This window comes from Rhinolophus sinicus, chromosome 15 (assembly GCF_057876585.1).
Source record: "Rhinolophus sinicus isolate RSI-liver-muscle chromosome 15, RSI-T2T, whole genome shotgun sequence".
NCBI lineage: Eukaryota > Metazoa > Chordata > Mammalia > Chiroptera > Rhinolophidae > Rhinolophus > Rhinolophus sinicus.
The window spans coordinates 53,359,550-53,379,844 of record NC_142515.1 but is presented as its reverse complement, the minus strand read 5'-3'; the positions used below and the strand labels follow the sequence as shown (position 1 = coordinate 53,379,844).

The 20,295-nt window shown below is 40.7% G+C and overlaps 1 pseudogene; it reads left to right on the top strand.

Annotated features, from left to right (window-relative positions):
- Positions 1 to 3,034: 3,034 nt before the first annotated feature.
- LOC109454831 (glycine cleavage system H protein, mitochondrial pseudogene) lies at positions 3,035 to 3,555 on the top strand (annotated as a pseudogene).
- Positions 3,556 to 20,295: the final 16,740 nt, after the last annotated feature.

Below are 20,295 nucleotides of genomic sequence, written 5' to 3'. Positions count from 1 at the left end.
AGATCTACCTAATACATATAAGCAAATACAGAGAGACAGCCAGAATGAGGAAACAAAGAAACATGTCCAAAATAAAGGAACAGGAGCAACCTCCATAAATAGAATTAAATGAAATGGTGGTAACCAACCTACCAGAGACAGAGTTTAAAAGTTTAAAACACTAATTATACGAATCCTTAAGGAACTTAGTGAGAATTTCAACAAAGGGATAGTAAGCATAAAGAAAGACACAGAAACCATAAAAAAGAACCAGTCAGAAATAAAAACTGCAATAACTGAAATGAAGAATACCCTAGAAGTAATCAACAGCAGATTAGATGAAGGCATTGAATCAGTGATTTAGAAGACAAGGTAGCAGAAAACATCCAATTGGAACAGGAAAAAGAAGAAAGAAAAATAAATAAATAAAAAAAATTTAAGGGACCTTTGGGACAACATCAAGTGTAACAACATTCACATCATAAAAGTCCCAGAAGGAGAAAAGAGGGTGCAAGGGATCAAGAACCTATTTGAAGAAATAATGACTGAAAACTTCCTTAACCTGGTGAAGGAAATAGACATACATGTCCAGGAAGTGCAGAGAGTCCCAAGTAAGATGAACCCAAACAGGCTCACTCCAAGACACACTATAATTAGAATTGCAAAGGTTAAAGACAAAAAGAGAGAATCCTAAAAGCAGCAAGAGAAAGACAACTAGTTACTTACAAGGGAGCTGCCATATGACTATCAGATGATTTCTCAACAGAAACTTTGAAGGCCAGAAGAGGTTGGCAGAAAATATTTTAAGTGATGAAAAACAAGGACCTACAACCAAGACTACTCTACCCAGCAAGGCTATCACTTGAAATTGAATGAGAGATAAAGAGTTTCCAAGACAGGAAAAAGCTAAAGAAATTCATTACCACCAAGCCAGTATTACAAGAAATGTTAAAAGGACTTCCTTAAGCAGAAGAAAGGAAAAAACAAAGATAAAAATATGAATAATTAAATGGCAATAACAATGTACCTACCAATAATCACTTTAAATGTAAATGGATTATATACTCCAATCAAAAGGCATAGGGTAGCTGAATGGATCAGAAAATAAGACCCATGTATATGCTGTCTACAAGAGACCCACCTCAGTTCGAAAGACATACACAGACTGAAAGTAAAAGTATAAAAAAATTTATTTCACGCAAATGGAAATGAGAAAAAAGCTGGATAGCAATACTTATACTGGACAAAACAAACTTTAAAATGAAGACTATAAGAGATGAAAAAAGGACATTAAATAATAATAAAAGGATCAATCCAATAAGAGAACATAACCCTAGTAAACATGTTTGCACCCAACATAGGAGGACCTAAATATATAAAACAAATATTAAACAATGTAAAGCAGAGATCATCAGTTACACAATCATAGTAGGGGACTTTAACATCCCACTGCACCAATGGACAGATCTTCCAGATAGAAAACCAACAAAGAAACAGTGGCCTTAAATGACACACTATACCAGATGGATTTAATCGATATTTTTAGAACATTTAACCCAAAGCAGCAGAATATACACTCTTTCCAAGGGCACATGGAATATTTTCCATGATAGACCACATTTTAGGCCATACAACAAGCCCCAGTAAATTTAAGAAGAGTGAAATCATATCAATCATCTTTTCTGACCACGATGGTATGAAACTAAAAATCAATTACAAGGAAAAAAACTGAAAAACACAAAAACACATGGAGGCTAAATAACATGCTACTAAATAATGAATGGATCAACAATGAGATTAAGGAAGAAATCAAAAGATACCTTCAGACAAATGAAAATGAAAACACAAAGACACAAAATCTATGGAACATAGCAAAAGCAGTCCTTAGAGGGAAATTCATAGCAATGCAGGCATACCTTAAGAAACAAGAAAAATCTCGAACGATCTAACTTTATATCTAAAGGAACTGGAAAAAGAACAGCAAACAAAGCCCAAAGAAAGTACAAGGAAGGAAATAATAAAGATCAGAGTGGAAATAAATGAATGAAATAGTGGCTAAAAAACAATACAAAAGATCAATGAACCCAAGAGCTGGATTTTTAAAAAGACAAACAAAATTGACAAACTTTTAGCCACATTTATCAAGAAGAAAGAGAGAAGAGCCAAATCAGTAAAATCAGAAATGAAAGAGAAGAAGTGACAACAAACAGACATCACAGAAATACAAAAATACGTTAAGAAAATGCTATGAGCTACTATATGTTAACAAATTGGGCAATCTGGAAGAAATGGCTAAATCCTAGGAGTATACAATCTTCCAAGGCTAAATCATGAAGAAACAGAAAATCTGAACAGACTAATTACTACTAACAAAAATTGAATCAGCAATCAACGAGCTCCCAACAAACAAAAGTCCTGGACCAGATGGCTTCACAGGTGAATTTTACCAAACATTCAAAAAAAAAAAAAAAAAAGGTAACACTTATTCTTCTCAAACTATTCCAGAAAATTCAAGTGGAGGGAAACCTCCCAAGCTCTTTTTACAAGGCCACCTTTGCCCTGATTCCAAAACCAGACAAAGACATTACAAAAAAGAAAGAAAGAAAGAAAGAAAGAAAGAAAGAAAGAAAGAAAGAAAGAAGGAAAGAAAGAAGGAAAGAAAGAAGGAAAGAAAGAAGGAAAGAAAGAAGGAAAGAAAGAAGGAAAGAAAGAAGGAAAGAAAGAAGGAAAGAAAGAAGGAAAGAAAGAAGGAAAGAAAGAAGGAAAGAAAGAAGGAAAGAAAGAAGGAAAGAAAGAAAGAAAGAAAGAAAGAAAGAAAGAAAGAAAGAAAGAAAGAAAGAAAGGACACTATAGGCCAATACCCATAATGAACACAGATGCAAAAATTCTCAACAAAATATTAGCAACCCAAATTCAGAAATACATTAAAAAATCATACGTGAGGAACAAGCGGGATTAATCCTGGTATGCAAGGTTGGTTCAATATCTGCAAGTCTAATAACGTGCTCCACCACATAAACAAAATGGAAAATAAAAATCAGGCACGCCTGCAAACATGGCATTGCAAGGGGCACCGAGTGTGTGGGCGGTGGCCTGCAGCCTGTGCGCCACCCTGGTGCCGGTTGTGCCTTGCCTACCATGGCCCTGTGGCCTGAAGGTGGGCACCAGCCAGACGTTGGACACCGGCCTAATTTGCTCTCGGTGCATAAATTCACAGAGGAACATGAATGGATAACAACAGAAAATGGTATGGGAACAGTGGGAATCAGCAATTTTGCACAGGAAGCTTTGGGAGATGTTGTTCACTGTAGTTTGCCTGAAACTGGGACAAAATTGAACAAACAAGATGAGTTTGGTGCTTTGGAAAGTGTGAAAGCTGCTAGTGAACTCTAGTCTCCTCTATCAAGAGAAGTAACTGAAATTCATGAAGCTCTTGAGGAAAACCCAGGAATTGTCAACAAATCTTATTATGAAGACGGTTGTCTGCTCAAGATGACACTGAATAACCCTTCAGAACCAGAGGAACTAATGAGTGAAGAAGCATATGAGAAGTACATAAAATCTATTGAGGAGTGATACTGGAACCTCCCTGAATAAAGTAGTACGAAACAACTTAGAAAAAAATCATATGGTCATTATCATTAAATGCAGGAAAAACATTTGACAAAATCCAGCATCCATTTATGATAAAAACTCTCAGCTGAAACACAAGGAGAAAAATGAGTAGGAGCAGGAAAGGGAGGCAGAACACAGTGTCCTAGAGCTGTGAGACAATATAAAATTATCAAATTGTCAAGAATAAGAAAAAATGCCTAATTAGTATATAAAAGCGCTGTTTTTTGTTTTGTTTTTTGTTTTTTTAAGAAATATACATTCCCCTGCTTTGAGTAAGAAAAAAAAAATTGGGACATGTTACAAAGATACAGAGGCAAATATAAAGAGGCTTCCAATGGCTGAATCTGGAAAATTTTGAAGAATAAAATAAATAATGATATTAATCAATTATAACCTATAGATTAAAATAAGAAACTATGGCTCTATACTGATATATATTTATATACATGTATACTTATGTAAATGATATAAATGAATGGATGAATGAATGAGATAGCTTTTTCTTATAACATATTTCCAACTAATGTATGTAGAAAGAATAGTGGAAATAGAAAAATCACCATTTGGGAAACATCACGGTAATAGTTGTTTCACACAAGAATCATTGTTAAAATTAGTGGGTGGAAGTATGATGAGAAACAGGATATTTATATAGTCTTAAAATATCTCCATATAATATACTTCATAATTATAAATGGAAAAAATAACCATAGCAAAGGCACTTAGCATACATTCCCTTAAGGAAGAGATGTTAATATGATCAGTAATGACACAAATCAACAAGAGTCTCCTGATATGTACTTAGAGGAGGACACAATATTGACTTCAGTATTGTTGCCAGAAACTTAAATCAGAATATAATCATGTGGAGACATTAGACAAACAGAAATTGAGGATCAATTTACAAAATAAATGGCCAGTGCTCTTCAAAAGTGCTGAGGTCGTGAAAAACAAAGGAAGTCTCAGATTGGAGGAGATACTAGCTAAAGGCATAATATCTAAATGCAGCATGGTGTCCTGTATTGAACCCTCGTCCCCCAAAATGGCATTAGTGGGGCAATTGGTGATACTTAATAAGGTCTGTAGATTAGATAATAGCAACACATCAATAGTATTATATCAATCGTGTTAACATTTCATTGTTGGGGATTCCGGGTGAAGGATATTTGAAAAGTCTTCTTGCATCTTTTTTTGTAAGCCTGAAATTATTTTTAAATGACAAGTTGTTAAAAATGTTAAAGTTAAAAAAGTAAAGTGGCATAAAACAACATCCTGTTGCCTGTGGACTTCCTTCTTGTCAATGGACTCTGTAATGCACAAAAACAGCCATTTCTTTCCCCTGTTTAAAATTTTCTAAGCTTCTGGACTTCTTTACCGGGTCCCTGCTCACCCCATCAGACTCAGCTCTTGCTGCTACCAACACCTTACGCTACGATCTTGAGCTCTTGGCGCTCATGAAGCTTTCTCAAGCTGATAGGTGTCAGGACCTCCTTCTCTGAGCCACAGCACCTGTGCCAGCACGGCCGTAACAGACATCCAGAGAAGACTGTTCTTTTTAACACTTCCCTCTTCTAAATGAGGAAATTATTTTCCGTTGAAATCACATAATAATGAATAATAATCATTATTTTCCTACTTGTTCACTAGTTTAAAAACAATTGACAGTTTTAAAAGAAAAGACATGTCAATTTAAAAGATATTCACAAAATCTGTAAAATATTTCATATATGAATCAAAATCTCTCTTTACCTGTGTCGTGCGGGGAAGCCTGCGGGGTCTCTGCTCCCGCTCCCCATACAAGAATGCAGGATATGGTGAGGCCAAAAAGGAACACCCACGGAGCCATAGGTAGGGGAGTCATATCACTATATTCTCGCTGGCGGCTGGGTTGGAGACACAGGAAGCAGGAGCCACACGATCCACAATCCTCACTCTGCCGCTTGCTAGCTCAGCCACCATCTTCTTGCTAGCCCCCATTTTTTTTATCTTTCTGCTAGTGTAGCCACAGCAGTTATATTAGTGGCCAATGGCTCACTGGTTACAGCTGACGGCCTGTCGTGCGGGGAGGCCTGCAGGGTCTCTGGTCCCGCTCCCCACATAACGCAGGATATGGTGAGGCCAAAAAGGAACACCCATGGAGCCATAGGTAGGGGAGTCATACCACTACGGTCTCACTGGAGGCTGGGTTCACTGGACGTGCGACCTGCTGTCCCTTTTGTCTGCACCCCACCGACGACTCTCTTTCACTCTCCTCCCCTCTCCTCCGTAGCCGCAGCAGTTATATTGGCGGCTAATTGGCTAACTGGCTACAGCTGACGGCCAATCAGCCACAGCTGACGGCCATCCACCACCCGATCCAGCACTCCTCCACGTGAGGCCGAGAGCCTGTAAACTACTTTCTGGGGCTCTGCCCCCACAACCTGTAACAAACCTATTAGGACTTGTACATTATATTGTTTCCCTATTTTTAGATTTAAACACAAATTAGTGGTCACTTAGCATGAAGTAAATCTAGTTCTGTCCTCTTTCTAATCACTGTGCTATCACTGCTTATTTTGCATCTACTGTTTAAATTCAGGAGTACATAGTACTACAGATGTTGGAGACACAGGCTACATCTGAAATGAGCTCTTTCCAAAGCTTTCACACTTGCCAAAGCACCAAGCTCATCTTGTTTGTACCCTTCTGAACTTATTCTGTGAACCAATGAGTACAGTCAGGTCTGCATGTGAGGAGGGCTGGTTGTATAACTGGGAATTCTCTGAATTAAGTTCCACATAGAATGGAATGTTTCTTAAAGGACAGGTGACAAAAATGTGCTAATTTCCTATTTATGTATATATTATTCAAACTCAACTATCACTCCAACAATTATTCAGAATTTAGCCCAATAAATGATTTTCAGGGGAAGGAGAATTTTATCACTGACATTGTTTAGAATTAATTGTCACATGATGATAATAAAAAGAAGTCTAACTTTTAGTTGATTCTATTGTTATTTTAATTTCTCCACAATGCATTCCCTCATTGCCTGCTCCTGGCTGCTCCTCCCACCACCCCAGACTTGGAACACCACTGCATAGCACCCTACGATTTCTTCTCATTATTTTTGCCACCCTGATTTGTAATAGTTCCCTGATGTATTTAATCTCATAGATAATATTATGAGCTGTTTAAAAGTAAGGTCCGTGCTTTATTTGTTCATCTCTATATCCACAACATTTGAGACATAATAGAGTCTCCATAACTGTTTGCTGAAAGAGGGATGATCCGATGAATACATGCATACGACCGTGGGCCAAGATGCTTACATGTATACCTCTGGCAAAGGTCAAAAACTTTCCATTGTAACACTGCCCAAAGTCTTAGGACTTCACAACCGGAGTCAATGTGGACTTCTGATGGAGCAGAGTAGGTGGTCGCAGCCAAAGAGCCAAACTTACTTAATCTGTACAGCAAATACCACAGAAGTGCAAGGAGGCGAAGAACTCAAAATCACTGTCAAACAATGACGGGTTCAGGTCTCACCTCTGCCACTTTAGTGGTAACTTTTCAAATATTTATAAAAGCGCTTGACCTCACTAAGCTTCAGTTTCCTCAGCAGTAACAATGGGCATAACCCCTCCATGACATAGGGTTCTTGTGATATCTAAGTGAAAGGTCATTGTGACCATGTCTCCGGCACAGAGTCGCCATAGCACAGCTTAGTAAATAATGGTTGCCATCCCATTTTTCTCTGATGATTAATGCTTAAACACACTCCAAATTCATCTCTACTGTATTTATAAAAGCCAAAGGACATCTTCTATGTAGTATGACATTTCCTTTAAGATAGGATACATATATTACCATTTGGGGATGTGGTAGTGGTAAATATTTTTCATCAGTTACAAGAAGATTCAGCCTTGGAACTCCAGACTTCCCTTGATACTGTCAGGACCATCCAGGATACCTGGTGGGTGGCTGACAGAGGAATTGGAGAATCATTTCCTAAAACCCAGCTGGAAGTCTGCACAACACCAATTGAGGGCCGTGGAGCCCCAAAGCCAGAATGAACAAACATCACGTTCTCTCTTTCCAGGAGATACCTAATTAGTGTCTGTTAATCCACCTGACCAGCTTCAAATAATCACAACTTACTTTCCAACTTGCCAGGATATGCTTAGAGGAAGAGAAAAAGAGAATGCACAGGGTAGTAGGTGGGACAATGTATAGATAATCAACATTTTTAATTGAATTTCAGGTGTGAGCTTAAGCTGCTCATTGGAGATTCTATGTTGGATCTGTCATTAGCAGAATGATTCTATTCTCTTTTTCTCATTATTTTAAATTGACAAGCAAAAGAAAAGTGATGTCTGAGCACATTTGTTTCTTGGGAAAATTAACTGAAATGATGGAAGCAATAGTTTAACCAAATGCCATCTAATGGAACTTTCTGCAATGCTAAAGGTGTTCTAATCTGTACAATGAATATGGTAGCTATTAGCCACATATGGTTATTTAGCTGTTTAAATGTGCATAGTACAAGTAAGAAACTGAATTTTAAATTTTATCTAATTTTAATTCATTTAAATATAAATAGCTGTATATGGCTAGTGACTACTGTAATGGATACATAGCACAGGTAAGAGACTACAACAAGGGCAACGTCCAGCGAACGTCACCATGCTCTTAGCGTATTGGTTTTGGGACGGCATTGCTAAAAGGGCTGCCTGACTCCATGCTTAAACCTCTCCTGCACGCTTTCGTCCAGCCTGTGCTCCTCTAAATTATTTTTAAACTGCTTTCACTGACCTCTAGCTATGCTTCCAATGTCTGTTTCATAAGCTGTCCTCTGCCTAGTTTTCTAAGGTATCTGCAGTTGGTTTCTCGTTGTTTTCTGCCCTGCATTCACTTCCCTTTATGTAATATCTTCCCAGTTTTCTTTTCAGAACCATTCTTCTGCTCCCCTTCACTCAATTCCTGTGGTTTGGGAACAGCTGACTTCATCATGAGACTCCAGGAATGAACATGATGAACATTCCAAGCAAAACACTGCATCCCTCTGGGCTCAGTAACTGGAGCAGAGATTGGCACATGGCACAAGTCTATCCAATGAAATACTCATGGAATCGTTTTCTGGGGTCATTATAAAAGTGAAGCTCCCTTTTCTTTGGGATTGCTGAGTTAATAGAATGGAATGTTAATAGAATGGAGTGCTAGTAACTATTTGACACCATGACACTGTCATGTGGGGTCTCTGGTCCCGCTCTCCACATAAGAACACAGGATATGGCGAGGCCAAAAAGGAACCCTAACGGTGTCATGGATGTGGGATTCATACCACTATAGTCTCACTGGCAGCTGGGTTGGAGATATAGGAAGCAGGATCCACATGATATGCAATCCGCCGTCTGCTTCTCTGCCAACCAACCCACCAACCAATCACCTAGTATAGCCACAGCAGCTATATTAGTGGTTAATGGCTAAATGGTAACAGCTGATGGCCACCCAGCCACAGCAGATGGCCATCTGATTACAGCTGATGGCCATCTAAAAACTGAGCCAGCACCTTTCCACTTGAGGCTGAGAGCCTGGAAACTGCCCTCTGGGACTCTGTCCCCACAGACACTTCTTCCAAGGAGAGAAATAAACAGCCAACAGATACATGAAAAGACGCTCAACTTCACTAGCTATTAGGGAAATGCAAATCAAAACCATAATGAGTACCATCTCACACCTGTTAGAATGACTATTACCAACAAGGCAAGTAATAACAAATGTTGGAGAGGTTGTGGAGAAACCTTCATACACTACTGGTGGAAATGTAAATTGGTGCAGCCACTATGGAAAACAGCATGGAGGTTCCTCAAAAAATTAAGACTAGAATTACCACACAAACCAGTAATCCCGCTTCTGGGTATCTAACCAAAAAATCTGAAAACATTTATGCATAAAGATACATGTACCCTATGTTCATTGCACCACTATTCACAGTGGTCAAGATACAGAAACAACCAAAGTGGTCCTTTGATAAATAATTGGATATAGAGGATGTGGTACATGTATACAATGGAATGTTACTCGGCCATAGAGAAAATGGAAATATTGCCATTTGTGACAACATGGATGGATCTTGAGGTTACCATGCTAAGTGAAATAGACAGAAAAAGTCGAGAATCATATGATTTCACTCATATGAGGGATGTAAAATTGAAAGCAACAAATGAACAAGACAAAACAAACAAACAAAAAATCATGGACACAGGCAATAGTTTAGTGAATACCAGAGGATAAGGGAGGAGAGGGGTGGTGGAAGAGGATAAAGAGGGTCGAATATACGGTAATGGAAAGAGAACTGACCCTGGGTGGTGAAGACACAGTGCAATATATACATGATGTATTATAGAGATGTACACTTGAAACCTGTATAATTTTACTAACCAATGTCGCCCTAATACATTTAAAAATTTAAAGGAAAAAGCTGCTAAAGTGAAAATCAACAATGCTTCTTGGGTCATCAGAGAATTGAGTTCACAGGGTAAACCAGTTCCCTGAAAGCAATCACAAAATGGCCAAGTTCCAAGCAAACTCTAACTAAAGAAACTCAACAAATGAATATTAAAAAGCAACATCGTTAGTGAAAATAAGTGAATAGCCACCATTTGCTTGTTGGTTTATAGGGTTGCTTTTAAAAGGAAGTCCTGGTTTGAAGGATTGGATCCAGTTTCCAGAGCTAGAAAATACGTACCAGACACAGCACACCTGTGAGACTGTCAGGAAGAATTAAGCCACTCTGAACTGGGAAAAGGCACTTGTCTTGGTGTCAGGAAGACTTATCTTGCTCAATGGCATGTCAATGTTACCACACGCCATTGGCTCACATTTTGCCGATGAAAGACATTATCCCACCCAGGAAGAGAGCAGCTACTCTCCCAAATGAATCAGAGGATGTCATCCTCATATGGGCACCATTTGTGGAGTGTTTATATGAAAACTATGACATGTAATAGGCTGGAGAAAATAATAAAAAAATAAACTTAAAAAAGGCAAGTAGAGAAAAACATAGAAAAGGCCGCTTCCAAGATCTGTCTTAGGCACGCCATTATTTCTCAAACTCTGTTCTTTGGAGCACCTACGTCGAGCAAGAAACTCTTAGAAGAAAGCTCAGAATAGTCCATGCTCTCCAGGCCCTGTTGGTGAATGACACATGAAGGACTTTGAAAGCCCGAGAGTAAAATAAAAAATAAGTAAATAAATAAATCCTTGTTTCACACTGGTTTAGCCCAGTTTTCTCCAAATGAATGTGAACATATAGCCATTTTATTTAGAACTTTTATTAAACTCATTACAGTCTAGTACATAGTAATATTAATTATTTCTTCTCTAGCGATCAAGCTGTTAATCTTTAAGCTGGGTTAGGTGACAAAGTTAATAATACCTGTGCCTCCTGGTTGGACGGGCCAAGAATTTTCATGATTATGAAAGTGTTTTGAGAGCTTTAGAGTGTTTCTACAAATACATTTCAGGTACCATGTTGCTAAATGCTTGCAGAAGTGAGCCTGCCCTGACTGGCAAGCCTAATTAGTTGAATAAATCTATTTCTCTGCCACTGTTTATTAGGCATTCCCATAAGACAATATTTTTTTTTTCCTGAACAAAATGTGGAAGAAAAGTTGTTGTTTGATTGACGGGGAAAACAACAAGCTCTATAAGCTTAAGCAAGGCAGATTTTCAACAATTAACTTGTCTATTCAACAAATGTTTACCAACCTTTGTGTAGTTAGGCTTCTTTCTGTGACAAGTGCTAGAAAGTCTCACCCAGACTGACTTGTGGCACATTGCATTTTCCAGAAATGGCCACAGTCATATTTCCAGTCCCACATGTTCTTCTGGAACATTGCCCTTCCCCTCCTCTTGACACCGATCTAGCTTGTGAGGGCTCCAACCAATCAAGGATGGCCGGAGTGGTGCTCAGGGGCTTTCCATAAAAAGGATGCAGCTCCTACCTGGCTCACTCTCTTTTTTAGGAGGTGGAAGTGAGATGCTCACTTGGGGAAAAGCTGGCACCATGATGTGAGGAAGCCCAGGCTAGCCCATGAGGAAAGACCACCTGAAGAGACCCATACGGGAGGGACTGAGGCCCCCTGCTGACAACCAGCATCAACCACCAAGACTTCAGAGGATCGGAGCCCTCAGCCCTGGGGCCACACCTTTGATAGCTAGTGGAGGAGATGTGAGCTATCTCTCTTGAACCCTGTCCAAAGAGCAGATTTGTAAGCAAACTACATTTTGCCATTGTTTTAAGCCAGTAAATTGAGGAGTTATGCAGCCATCATCATGGGAACAGGAAAAGGGAATGGCCAGAAGTGTTGCTGGCTTCTGGCATAGATTGATTAGGGGCTAGAACAATATCATCAGAGATCCAGTTTTTCCCGCTCTATCTCTTGGTTCAGCGCTCCTCCTTGGTGACTCTTTTGTCAGATAAGATCCGTCGTCCTGGAAATGAGAGAGCTGGAGTAGTGACTTAATTCCTTCTAGATTCAGTCCAGTGTCAAAAGGGCATCCTCCTATGCCCTAGGAATCCCAGAAAAGTTTCAAACTATCTTACTGGCTGTGATGAGGACATGTATCAATTTCTGACCTAATTATGGACCAGGGAAATGATTGGCCAGACTTGAATGACAAGCCCACTGTCTGAGGAGGAAAAGATGTAGTTCTGGGAAAACCGCAGAGACTGAGACTTAGAGTCAGGGGAGCTCCCAAAGATCAAGGGTTACTATTGGTAGAAGATTGCTTAAATACTAAACAACCAGGAGACCAGTACATTTTTTAAAAGAAACTTTGAAAACTGTCAACTAAAAACCCCACTCTAGATACAAAAATAAAAGTGAATTTATTGAGTGCTTAATTTGCACAAAGCAGAGTTCTAAGTGCTTTATATGTATTAATTTATTAAAGCCCTTACAACTACTGTGAGATAGATACTGTTAGAAAAGAGGAAACGAGCTCACAAAGTTAGAAATTGACCAAGTCTGCAAGGTTCGCAAATAGCAGAGGTGGGATTGAAACCAAGGTTGTCTGGCTGCAGAAGCAACATCTTGGTCACTGTGCTACAGTAACTTACAACTATATTAATCGATGCTAGAAATATAGACGTGAACAAATGGGGCGTTTGCCTTAGAGAAAACTTTTTACTATGGAGGATAAAAGTACGTAACTACATAATTGCGACTCAATGTGTGCAAAGCTTTAATAAAAGTGAAGTACATAAAGCACTATGAGAGCTAGGGAGAGGGCGGCATACCTACATCTAGAGTGGAGACGATGCAAAAATGCTGAAGAAGTGACATTGAGCTGGTCCTTGAAATATAAATGGGATTTTGCCTTGGGAAGGGATAGAAGAAGGAGGGATATTCCAGGCAACGTGTGCAAGAAGACGATGTATTTTTCTGAAAACAATATCCAGGGTTATTCATGCTTTCAAAATGTATTTATTGAGCACCTACTATGTAGCAGACACACTTGTAGGGACTTAGGGTACTTCCATAAACAAAGCAGACAAGGATCGCTGTCCTTGTAGAACGTACGTGCTGTGAGTGTACCAAGGATACTGCCCAGGCTTCAGAAAGGAGATTAAACAGCCACAGCCTCATGTCCGTTCAGGCAGGCTGGGATGGCCCTCTCGTCCCAGACAGCTGTCTCTAACATGTCTGTATTTCACTAGATTTCCCAAAGAAGAGAAAGGCCAACTTTATCTCAGCTGTTGCTACCTGCAGAGAAAAAGAAAGAAAACCAGGAAGACCCTGTCGTAGGCAAAGAAGTGAAAACCCTTCTCCCTTAGCTAAGTATTGGCCCCGGCTGATATAAACACGGAGCCCATTGGTGTGTGTGCACGTGTGCATGTGAGCGTGTGGGGGCGTGATGTGTGCACTTATGCACACGTGGATTGCATGTGCCGGGTTCACAGGTGTTGTGTCTGGCAGGCCCCAAGAGGAGGGAGGGAAGGTAATGGGGCTCCGTTCCTTACTGGTGGCTCAGCGGTCTGAAGCTTGAAAAGGCTGCCTGGGCATTAATCATGCAGGGAAGAGGATGGCCTTTTAGTTTTCAGTAAATGACAAACTTTATTAGAGAAAAGGAAAGAAGCAGACACATCTTGTTTCCCAGAATTCCTCACAAGGCAGAGTTCAGTGAAAGAGGGAAGAACAAACAACACTGTCCCAGGGATGATTGAAGAGGTCTGTACTGTTTTATTAGGAGAAAAAAATAAAATCCTCCCTCCCAACTGGCATCCTCAAAATTATGTACTGAAAATTTCCAAAGAAAAGTCACACTACCCAATGTGAATTTTAAAGATAATTATTCTTGTCATCTCTTCTGGAACCTGAATTCTGGGATTTGATTTAAAACTTGAATCTACCCAAAAAGAAAACTATGTCTATTGTGTCTTTCTCCCTGAACCCTGAACAGTTATACTCAAAACTCTGTCTTTAAAAAATAAATCTCCACCCATCACACAGTAATCTACTCATTCATTCATTCATTCATTCGTTCATTCATTCATCCATTCGTTCGTTCATTCATTCATTCATTCATCCATTCATTCAACACATTTGTTTTTAGCCCCTGATATTGTCAGGCCCTGTGCTGGGCAACAAAGCTATAGGTTGATAAGATAGATTTGGTCCCTGTGCTCATGGAGCTCAGACTAGCTCATAACTTACCTCTGTATTTCACTTGCTGAAAAATCCCAAGAAGATACTTTGCTTCTTTGTACCTTGGCTTCCTTATAAGAAAAAGGAAGAGCCTCAAAATTCCATTACATTGTGATTCTATTACTAATACGAACGAAACATCGGTAAAGACGTAAATGCAGACATCACTTCGAGAAATCACCACCTGAATTGGATGATCTCCCACAGCCTTTTTCCCATCTCCCTTGATGGCTGCCAATTAGAAGTTGGGGGCAGGTGGCAACAGGCAGAAGAATCTTACTAGTACATGGGTAGAGCAGGGCAGTTCTAGCAGAAGTTTCTATCATCTTCTTCTATTGGATCCCTATATTAGCAGTGAAAGACTTGGTGAGAAATGCTTAAATAAAATGAGATCCACGGTGTGTCAATAGCATTCATTTTCATGTAAATCTCATTTAGCATCTTTCATAATTGGCACTTCCTTGAAGGATAAGAGTTAAATGTTGATTTATAACACGTTATTGCTCCTCTCTCATAATCCAGTGCTGTTTGTGGTCTGATTGTTAATCTAAGCACTAACGCGAATCTCTGAGGAATTGTCAGACCAGGGCCCAGCAGCCCACGTTTACAGAGGACAATTGCTACATCTCCTAGTCCTTCACAGCTGAATTCATTGTAAGTCAATGAATGGGCTCTAAGTGGCAAGGGCCATCCTGACCTACCCGCTGCTTATCTTCAGGGCTCAGTTCCTCTCACTCCTAGGGCCACTTGTCCTCCACCTACGTGAGCTCTTGACTCACTCCCATCCTAGGTCAGGAGGTAACTATGAGCTCAGACTTGATGCTCAGAGAGCAAGCAGGCCCTGAGCATGAGGTTTGGTTCTATTTACCTCACTCTTGAGGTCAAATGTCCAGTTCCAATGACTAGGTTTTGCTTTAATACCATGTTGTTTCGGAACTGGCTAGGTTCTGGTTTTGCTGGGTCGCCCCAAGCTCTGTATGTAGAGCTCTGATTCTTGTGGCTGTTCTCCGTTTAGGTGGTCTACTATCCTTGTTCATCATTTGGCTCTTCCTTTAGTTCCCATTAGCAAACTGCACCTGTTCACTTGCAGAAATGTAAAAACTCTTCCCTGGACCTCCCTGGACACTATGCTGATTGGCATGCTCTGTTTCACCACCTGCTTGTACTTTCAACACTGGAAGTACAAGTTGGACGTCAAGGGCTTACTTAGCTGCCCCATTTTACTACATTGAGCACACAGGGGATTACATAAGGAGTAAGGAGGAAAGGTAAGAAAACTTACCACTGAAATTAACGTGGACTAGAATCTAAGGAAGAGACAAAAGCAGGAAGAGAGATTTTATAGCTACTCCGACAAGAAAGGAATGTGAAATCCTTATTTTGTTTCTTTACTGCTATTCTACAGTAGACAAAATTCTAAATGAGCGGGTTACAAATGAAAGGGGTAACGTAAGGTAGAAGAATGTTTTAAGTCAAAAGACATAGATACAAAAAGAAAAACTTTCATGCTGGAAATAAATGAAATAACTTTGCATTAATAATTCTTAGATAAGAAAATACACATGTACCATCATTCCATCATTCAACAAAACTTTATGAAACACGTACCGTGTATGAGCCCTCTGTCAGGTACTCTGCTCAAATACAACATGGATTTGTATAAAGATAAAAGAACATAGAACAATGCAATCAGAGATAACCAAAGTACAACTTAGGAGGGATAGAGAGTGGTATACAAATGGTAACACATGAGAAATCTTAACTCTTCACTCTTTCTGCATTTCTAAGGCCCGTGTTGTTTTATTTGTTGCTCCCAGAACAGAAAGAAAAGAAGTTTATAATAGTTTCCATTGAACTTATTTGTTTCAAAGCCACACTCTTACTGGCTCCTCAATGCACCAAGCTATAGAAATTAAAATGTGTGTTTCTGCTGAAATGGAGACCTTTGGATTGGTAAGTTGGCACTGACTTGCCTCTGGCTTTAGGGAATGTCAAATTCTTACTGTTTCAAGTTGTGGTGTGCTAAGGCCTAGAGAAATAAGTAGAATCAGTGCTGGGGATCTAATGCTGCTGCAGCCATAAACCAAGGCGTTTCATACAGGGAGTTACAACTGGGAACAGATGGTGAGTATTTCACCAGGTAGGGTGCAGCCCCTCACCCGCCCCACCACAATCATTCTCTCCTCTCATCTCTGGCGGTAAAAAGCTGGACAGGACTCTAATGGCTGGCTAATGAGCATGATTAAAACCTGGTAATGACTCATCCTAGGAGAAAATGTTCAGCCCTGCAGAATACATTCTGCTTTATTATCTGTGAACCTCTCGCTGATGGGGACTGGAGATTGACATGCTTCCATGATGTGCAGGGTGCGAGGTATGCCGGAAATGGAAGGTACTTTCAAATTGTCACGGCTTGTGAAGCTCTTCAGCAGACAGGAGAGACTCCATCAGGGATGTGTGAAAAAGTACCTTTCTCTTCCTTAAAGCCCCAGATCCTCCAATCTGACAAGAGGAGCAGTTGTTGATTCTAAACAGAAATATGTTGTTTTCTGTGTAGATTTGATTAACAGCGGGCTGTTGAATCTTTACGGTCAGGCCAGATTATATTACAGTCATGACAAGTAGTTAATGAATTTACATTGACTAATCCATACAATGCTAAAGATTTTTCTGTCAGGATTAATATCCAAAATGTGCAGGACACTGTCTGATGTGTGGCTCTGCTCTTTGCACCAGTGTGACCTGTGGTTGGTGTTTAATGTCCCGTGATCAGCGCTACGTGATAGACAAGACCTGGGCACTGGGATTCAGGATGGTTTGGAGACTTTTGTAAACAAACGCCAAGGACGATCTTCTTCCTGATCCTTATTCTCTGATTAGGCATCTTATGTCTTGCTTTCTTCTCCTGTAGAAGCTGAGCAAACACCTTTGAGAATCCCGGTAGGACCCGTGACACCTCTGGAAATGGCAGTAGAGTTTTCTTGCTGTTGTCAGGCGCCCTATCTTCTCACCATTGCTTGGTCTGGTCCTTTGTTTCCTCTGCTGTGTCTACTCTGCATTATTCTGCCCTCTCGTCTTGTTTTGACCTTAGGTACCTGCCATGCCCCCCACACCAGACATAACACCCTCCAGGCTACTCACCTCTTCCAGAACCTTGGCTCCATCCTAACCACGACCTCACCAGCCCTTCTAGCCTACCTCGGTTCTAGCCACAGTGCCTGTCCACAAATACAAGGCCTGTTGATGACCGTTACTTGATGCTGGTGGAAGGCCCCCCGTTATACCCATCTGGATGGTAAACACCAAACTATAGTACAGTCAGCATCATAATAAACTGGATGACACGTCAAGCATGCCAGTCTACTGCCCTGGGTCTGCACTGAGCCCGTGAAGCTGCTTTTTATCAAGTAGCACAAGTAATTATTCACGCTCGATAAAAAGGATCAAGGATGCCCCTTGTCAGGTCGTCTCCAGCAGGTCCCAGTTCCTTGGCAGCAGGGTCTGCACTAACTCGTTTATTGACAGGGTGATATGGGTAGATGCAGCCACTATGAAATCAACTCTCTGAGAGCACACTCTCCTAACACCATAAAAATTCTCATCTGTCCCACAGCTTGATCCAAGCCCATGAAAATCAAAAGCTTTGGCTCTCACTGGCTCTTGTTAGCCTCCAATTTGGATTATTAGAGGTGGTAAAAATGTCTTATATTAAGTAAGTGAAAGTCCTTTATGTAGAGAATATCTGGGGGAGACTCAGTGGGAAATTGGCAAGGGAGGGGATGAGGGCCTGGGCTTATGGTTTTCGTGGCTATAGTCACCATGCGGTCATTTGTAACTCAGTTATCTAAAAGTCCACGGCTTACATGACACTTGCACAAGTCCAGAAGTTTGATTTGTACTTTATGCAAATGGAAGTGACGGCAGAAAGTAAGAGAAATATCACTATAGATGGGGGATCATGATGGGTAGCTTGAGTTAGACCTATCAAGAGTCATAATTCTATGACACGTTAGGAGAGGTGTGAACATGAACTGAGGAGCTGATATGTGCTAGGGTTTTACAAGTGTCACTGCTTTCGCTCCATACAACAACCCTGTGTGGTGAATAAAATTGTTCCCATTTCCCAGCTGTGAAAATTCAGGTTCAGAGACTTGAAGTAGCCTGCTCCAGATCACACATATAGCACTGGTGGAGCAAGAATTCAAACTCAGGTCAGCCTGACTATCCCCATTGCAAAACATTATGTCTTGAGGATGTAGAAGACGTTAATTTGACCCAAAGCCTTGGAAGCTTTCTGTCTGAAAAACCGTGTCACCACCCTTAACTCTCGCTGTCATATCTTCTCTTCTAAGTGACGATATGGTGTTTGTTAGGCCTCAGCTGGCTCCTCATAAGTGGCTAACTCAAGACTATTTAGATATATCAGACAAGCAGTGTGCTGTCATTACACTAAATGATTATGAAAGACCAAGGTCTTAAGTGTAAATGTTTTCTTCCAAGTACATCTCAGCACTGTATTGATATAATCGTGTGTCTATGTATTCTCAGAGCCTTTGGAGGTTGGGTGACCACGTGTTATTTCCCTCTCGTATGATCCTATTTGCACCTCCTCCTCCTCCATGAAGCCTTCTCGATTTTTATAATTAAAATTTGTGCCCTTCCTTCTGTGTCGTCCATTGGCTTTTGTATGCTCGTCATCATGTTCTGTCATTGCAATGAGTTTTATTCATTTTTGTTCAAAGCCAATGTTAAATAAATGATGATTGAATTCACAAATGGGGAATAAACAATATTGCTCAATGGATTCTTTGCCCAAAGTCTCATGCTTAATATGGGCCGCAAAACCTTGGTCTCCCAGACTCTGAGAACTTGGTCACAAATATGCCTTGCAAGGGGTTGATGGAGAGCCTAGTGTTGGCAGAAATACCAGTGAATAAGTCAGCATCTTGGCCCCGGGCAGCTTAAGTCTTACTTGGCTCAGACCCAAAAGGGCAGATCTGGGCAGCTGGGAAGCTGAATTCCCCTCATTTCTCCCCACCACAAGAGACCCATTGTTGTTCAGTAAAACACATCGGTAGGCACCTTTCCCCCTATTTCATGCCAAATCAGTGACCCCGTGCTTGTCCTTCCTCAGACGGGGTCTGGCCGCAGCAGTTCTCTTACCCTCCATTCTCTGAACTGCTCCCAACTGTCTCAGAGGCATTTTCCACTTCTTAGGGGCTGAGCCCTGGCCTGGAAGAGCACCCAGGTTCATGTCAAAGGCTCATCTCAGCTTGTGAATACCAGCCATGGGGCTGGAGCACCACAGATTTCCAGGAAGGCTCACAAAGGGGCCAGTTGTAACATTCACTCTCCCTCAGTGCATTCCTTGTGTCCCAATTCGTTTTGGCTGAGGGGACGGTTAGCTGAGAACAAGGAGGCAGACAGCCCGTGTGACCAGGGCACTGCAGGAAACTCAGTGGGAGACCTCCCTGAAAAGTCTCTCCAAGATGACTTTCATATGCTCCTTGGCACTCCTGGCACAGTCACCCTTTAATGTCATTTTATTTGAACATTTTGTGATGTTTGTTTGCATGCTTGGGGCTGTTTGTCCCTGGTTTTAAAACTCCTTTTTGGAGCCAGGTTTTAGATATTTTCAGAGTGAAAAATTTGTGTCCTCCTTCAAGCGGAGGTGTTGAAAGGTCTTGCTTGTCCAGTGAGTACCTTCCACACGAGGAGAAAAACCTATCAAAGCATGATTTTTCTTTAGTCCTGTGGTGGTTGGGAAAACACTAGTTCTTGGTCTAACTTCGGAATCAGCCATTCAATATTGATTTGTTTGGCTTGAAGTTATTAAAGACTTACCCTTACATTTGGCATTGCACTAGGTACTGCTGTGCTTGAAAGGCAAATGAGGTTCCTACTCTTGGGGAGAGTCCAGACAAGTTGCAGAAGCAAAAGCGTTACCCTAGAAACTGCAGGAGTACAACTGTCAAGCAATGGAGGCTACTTTACACATGGTTCCTTT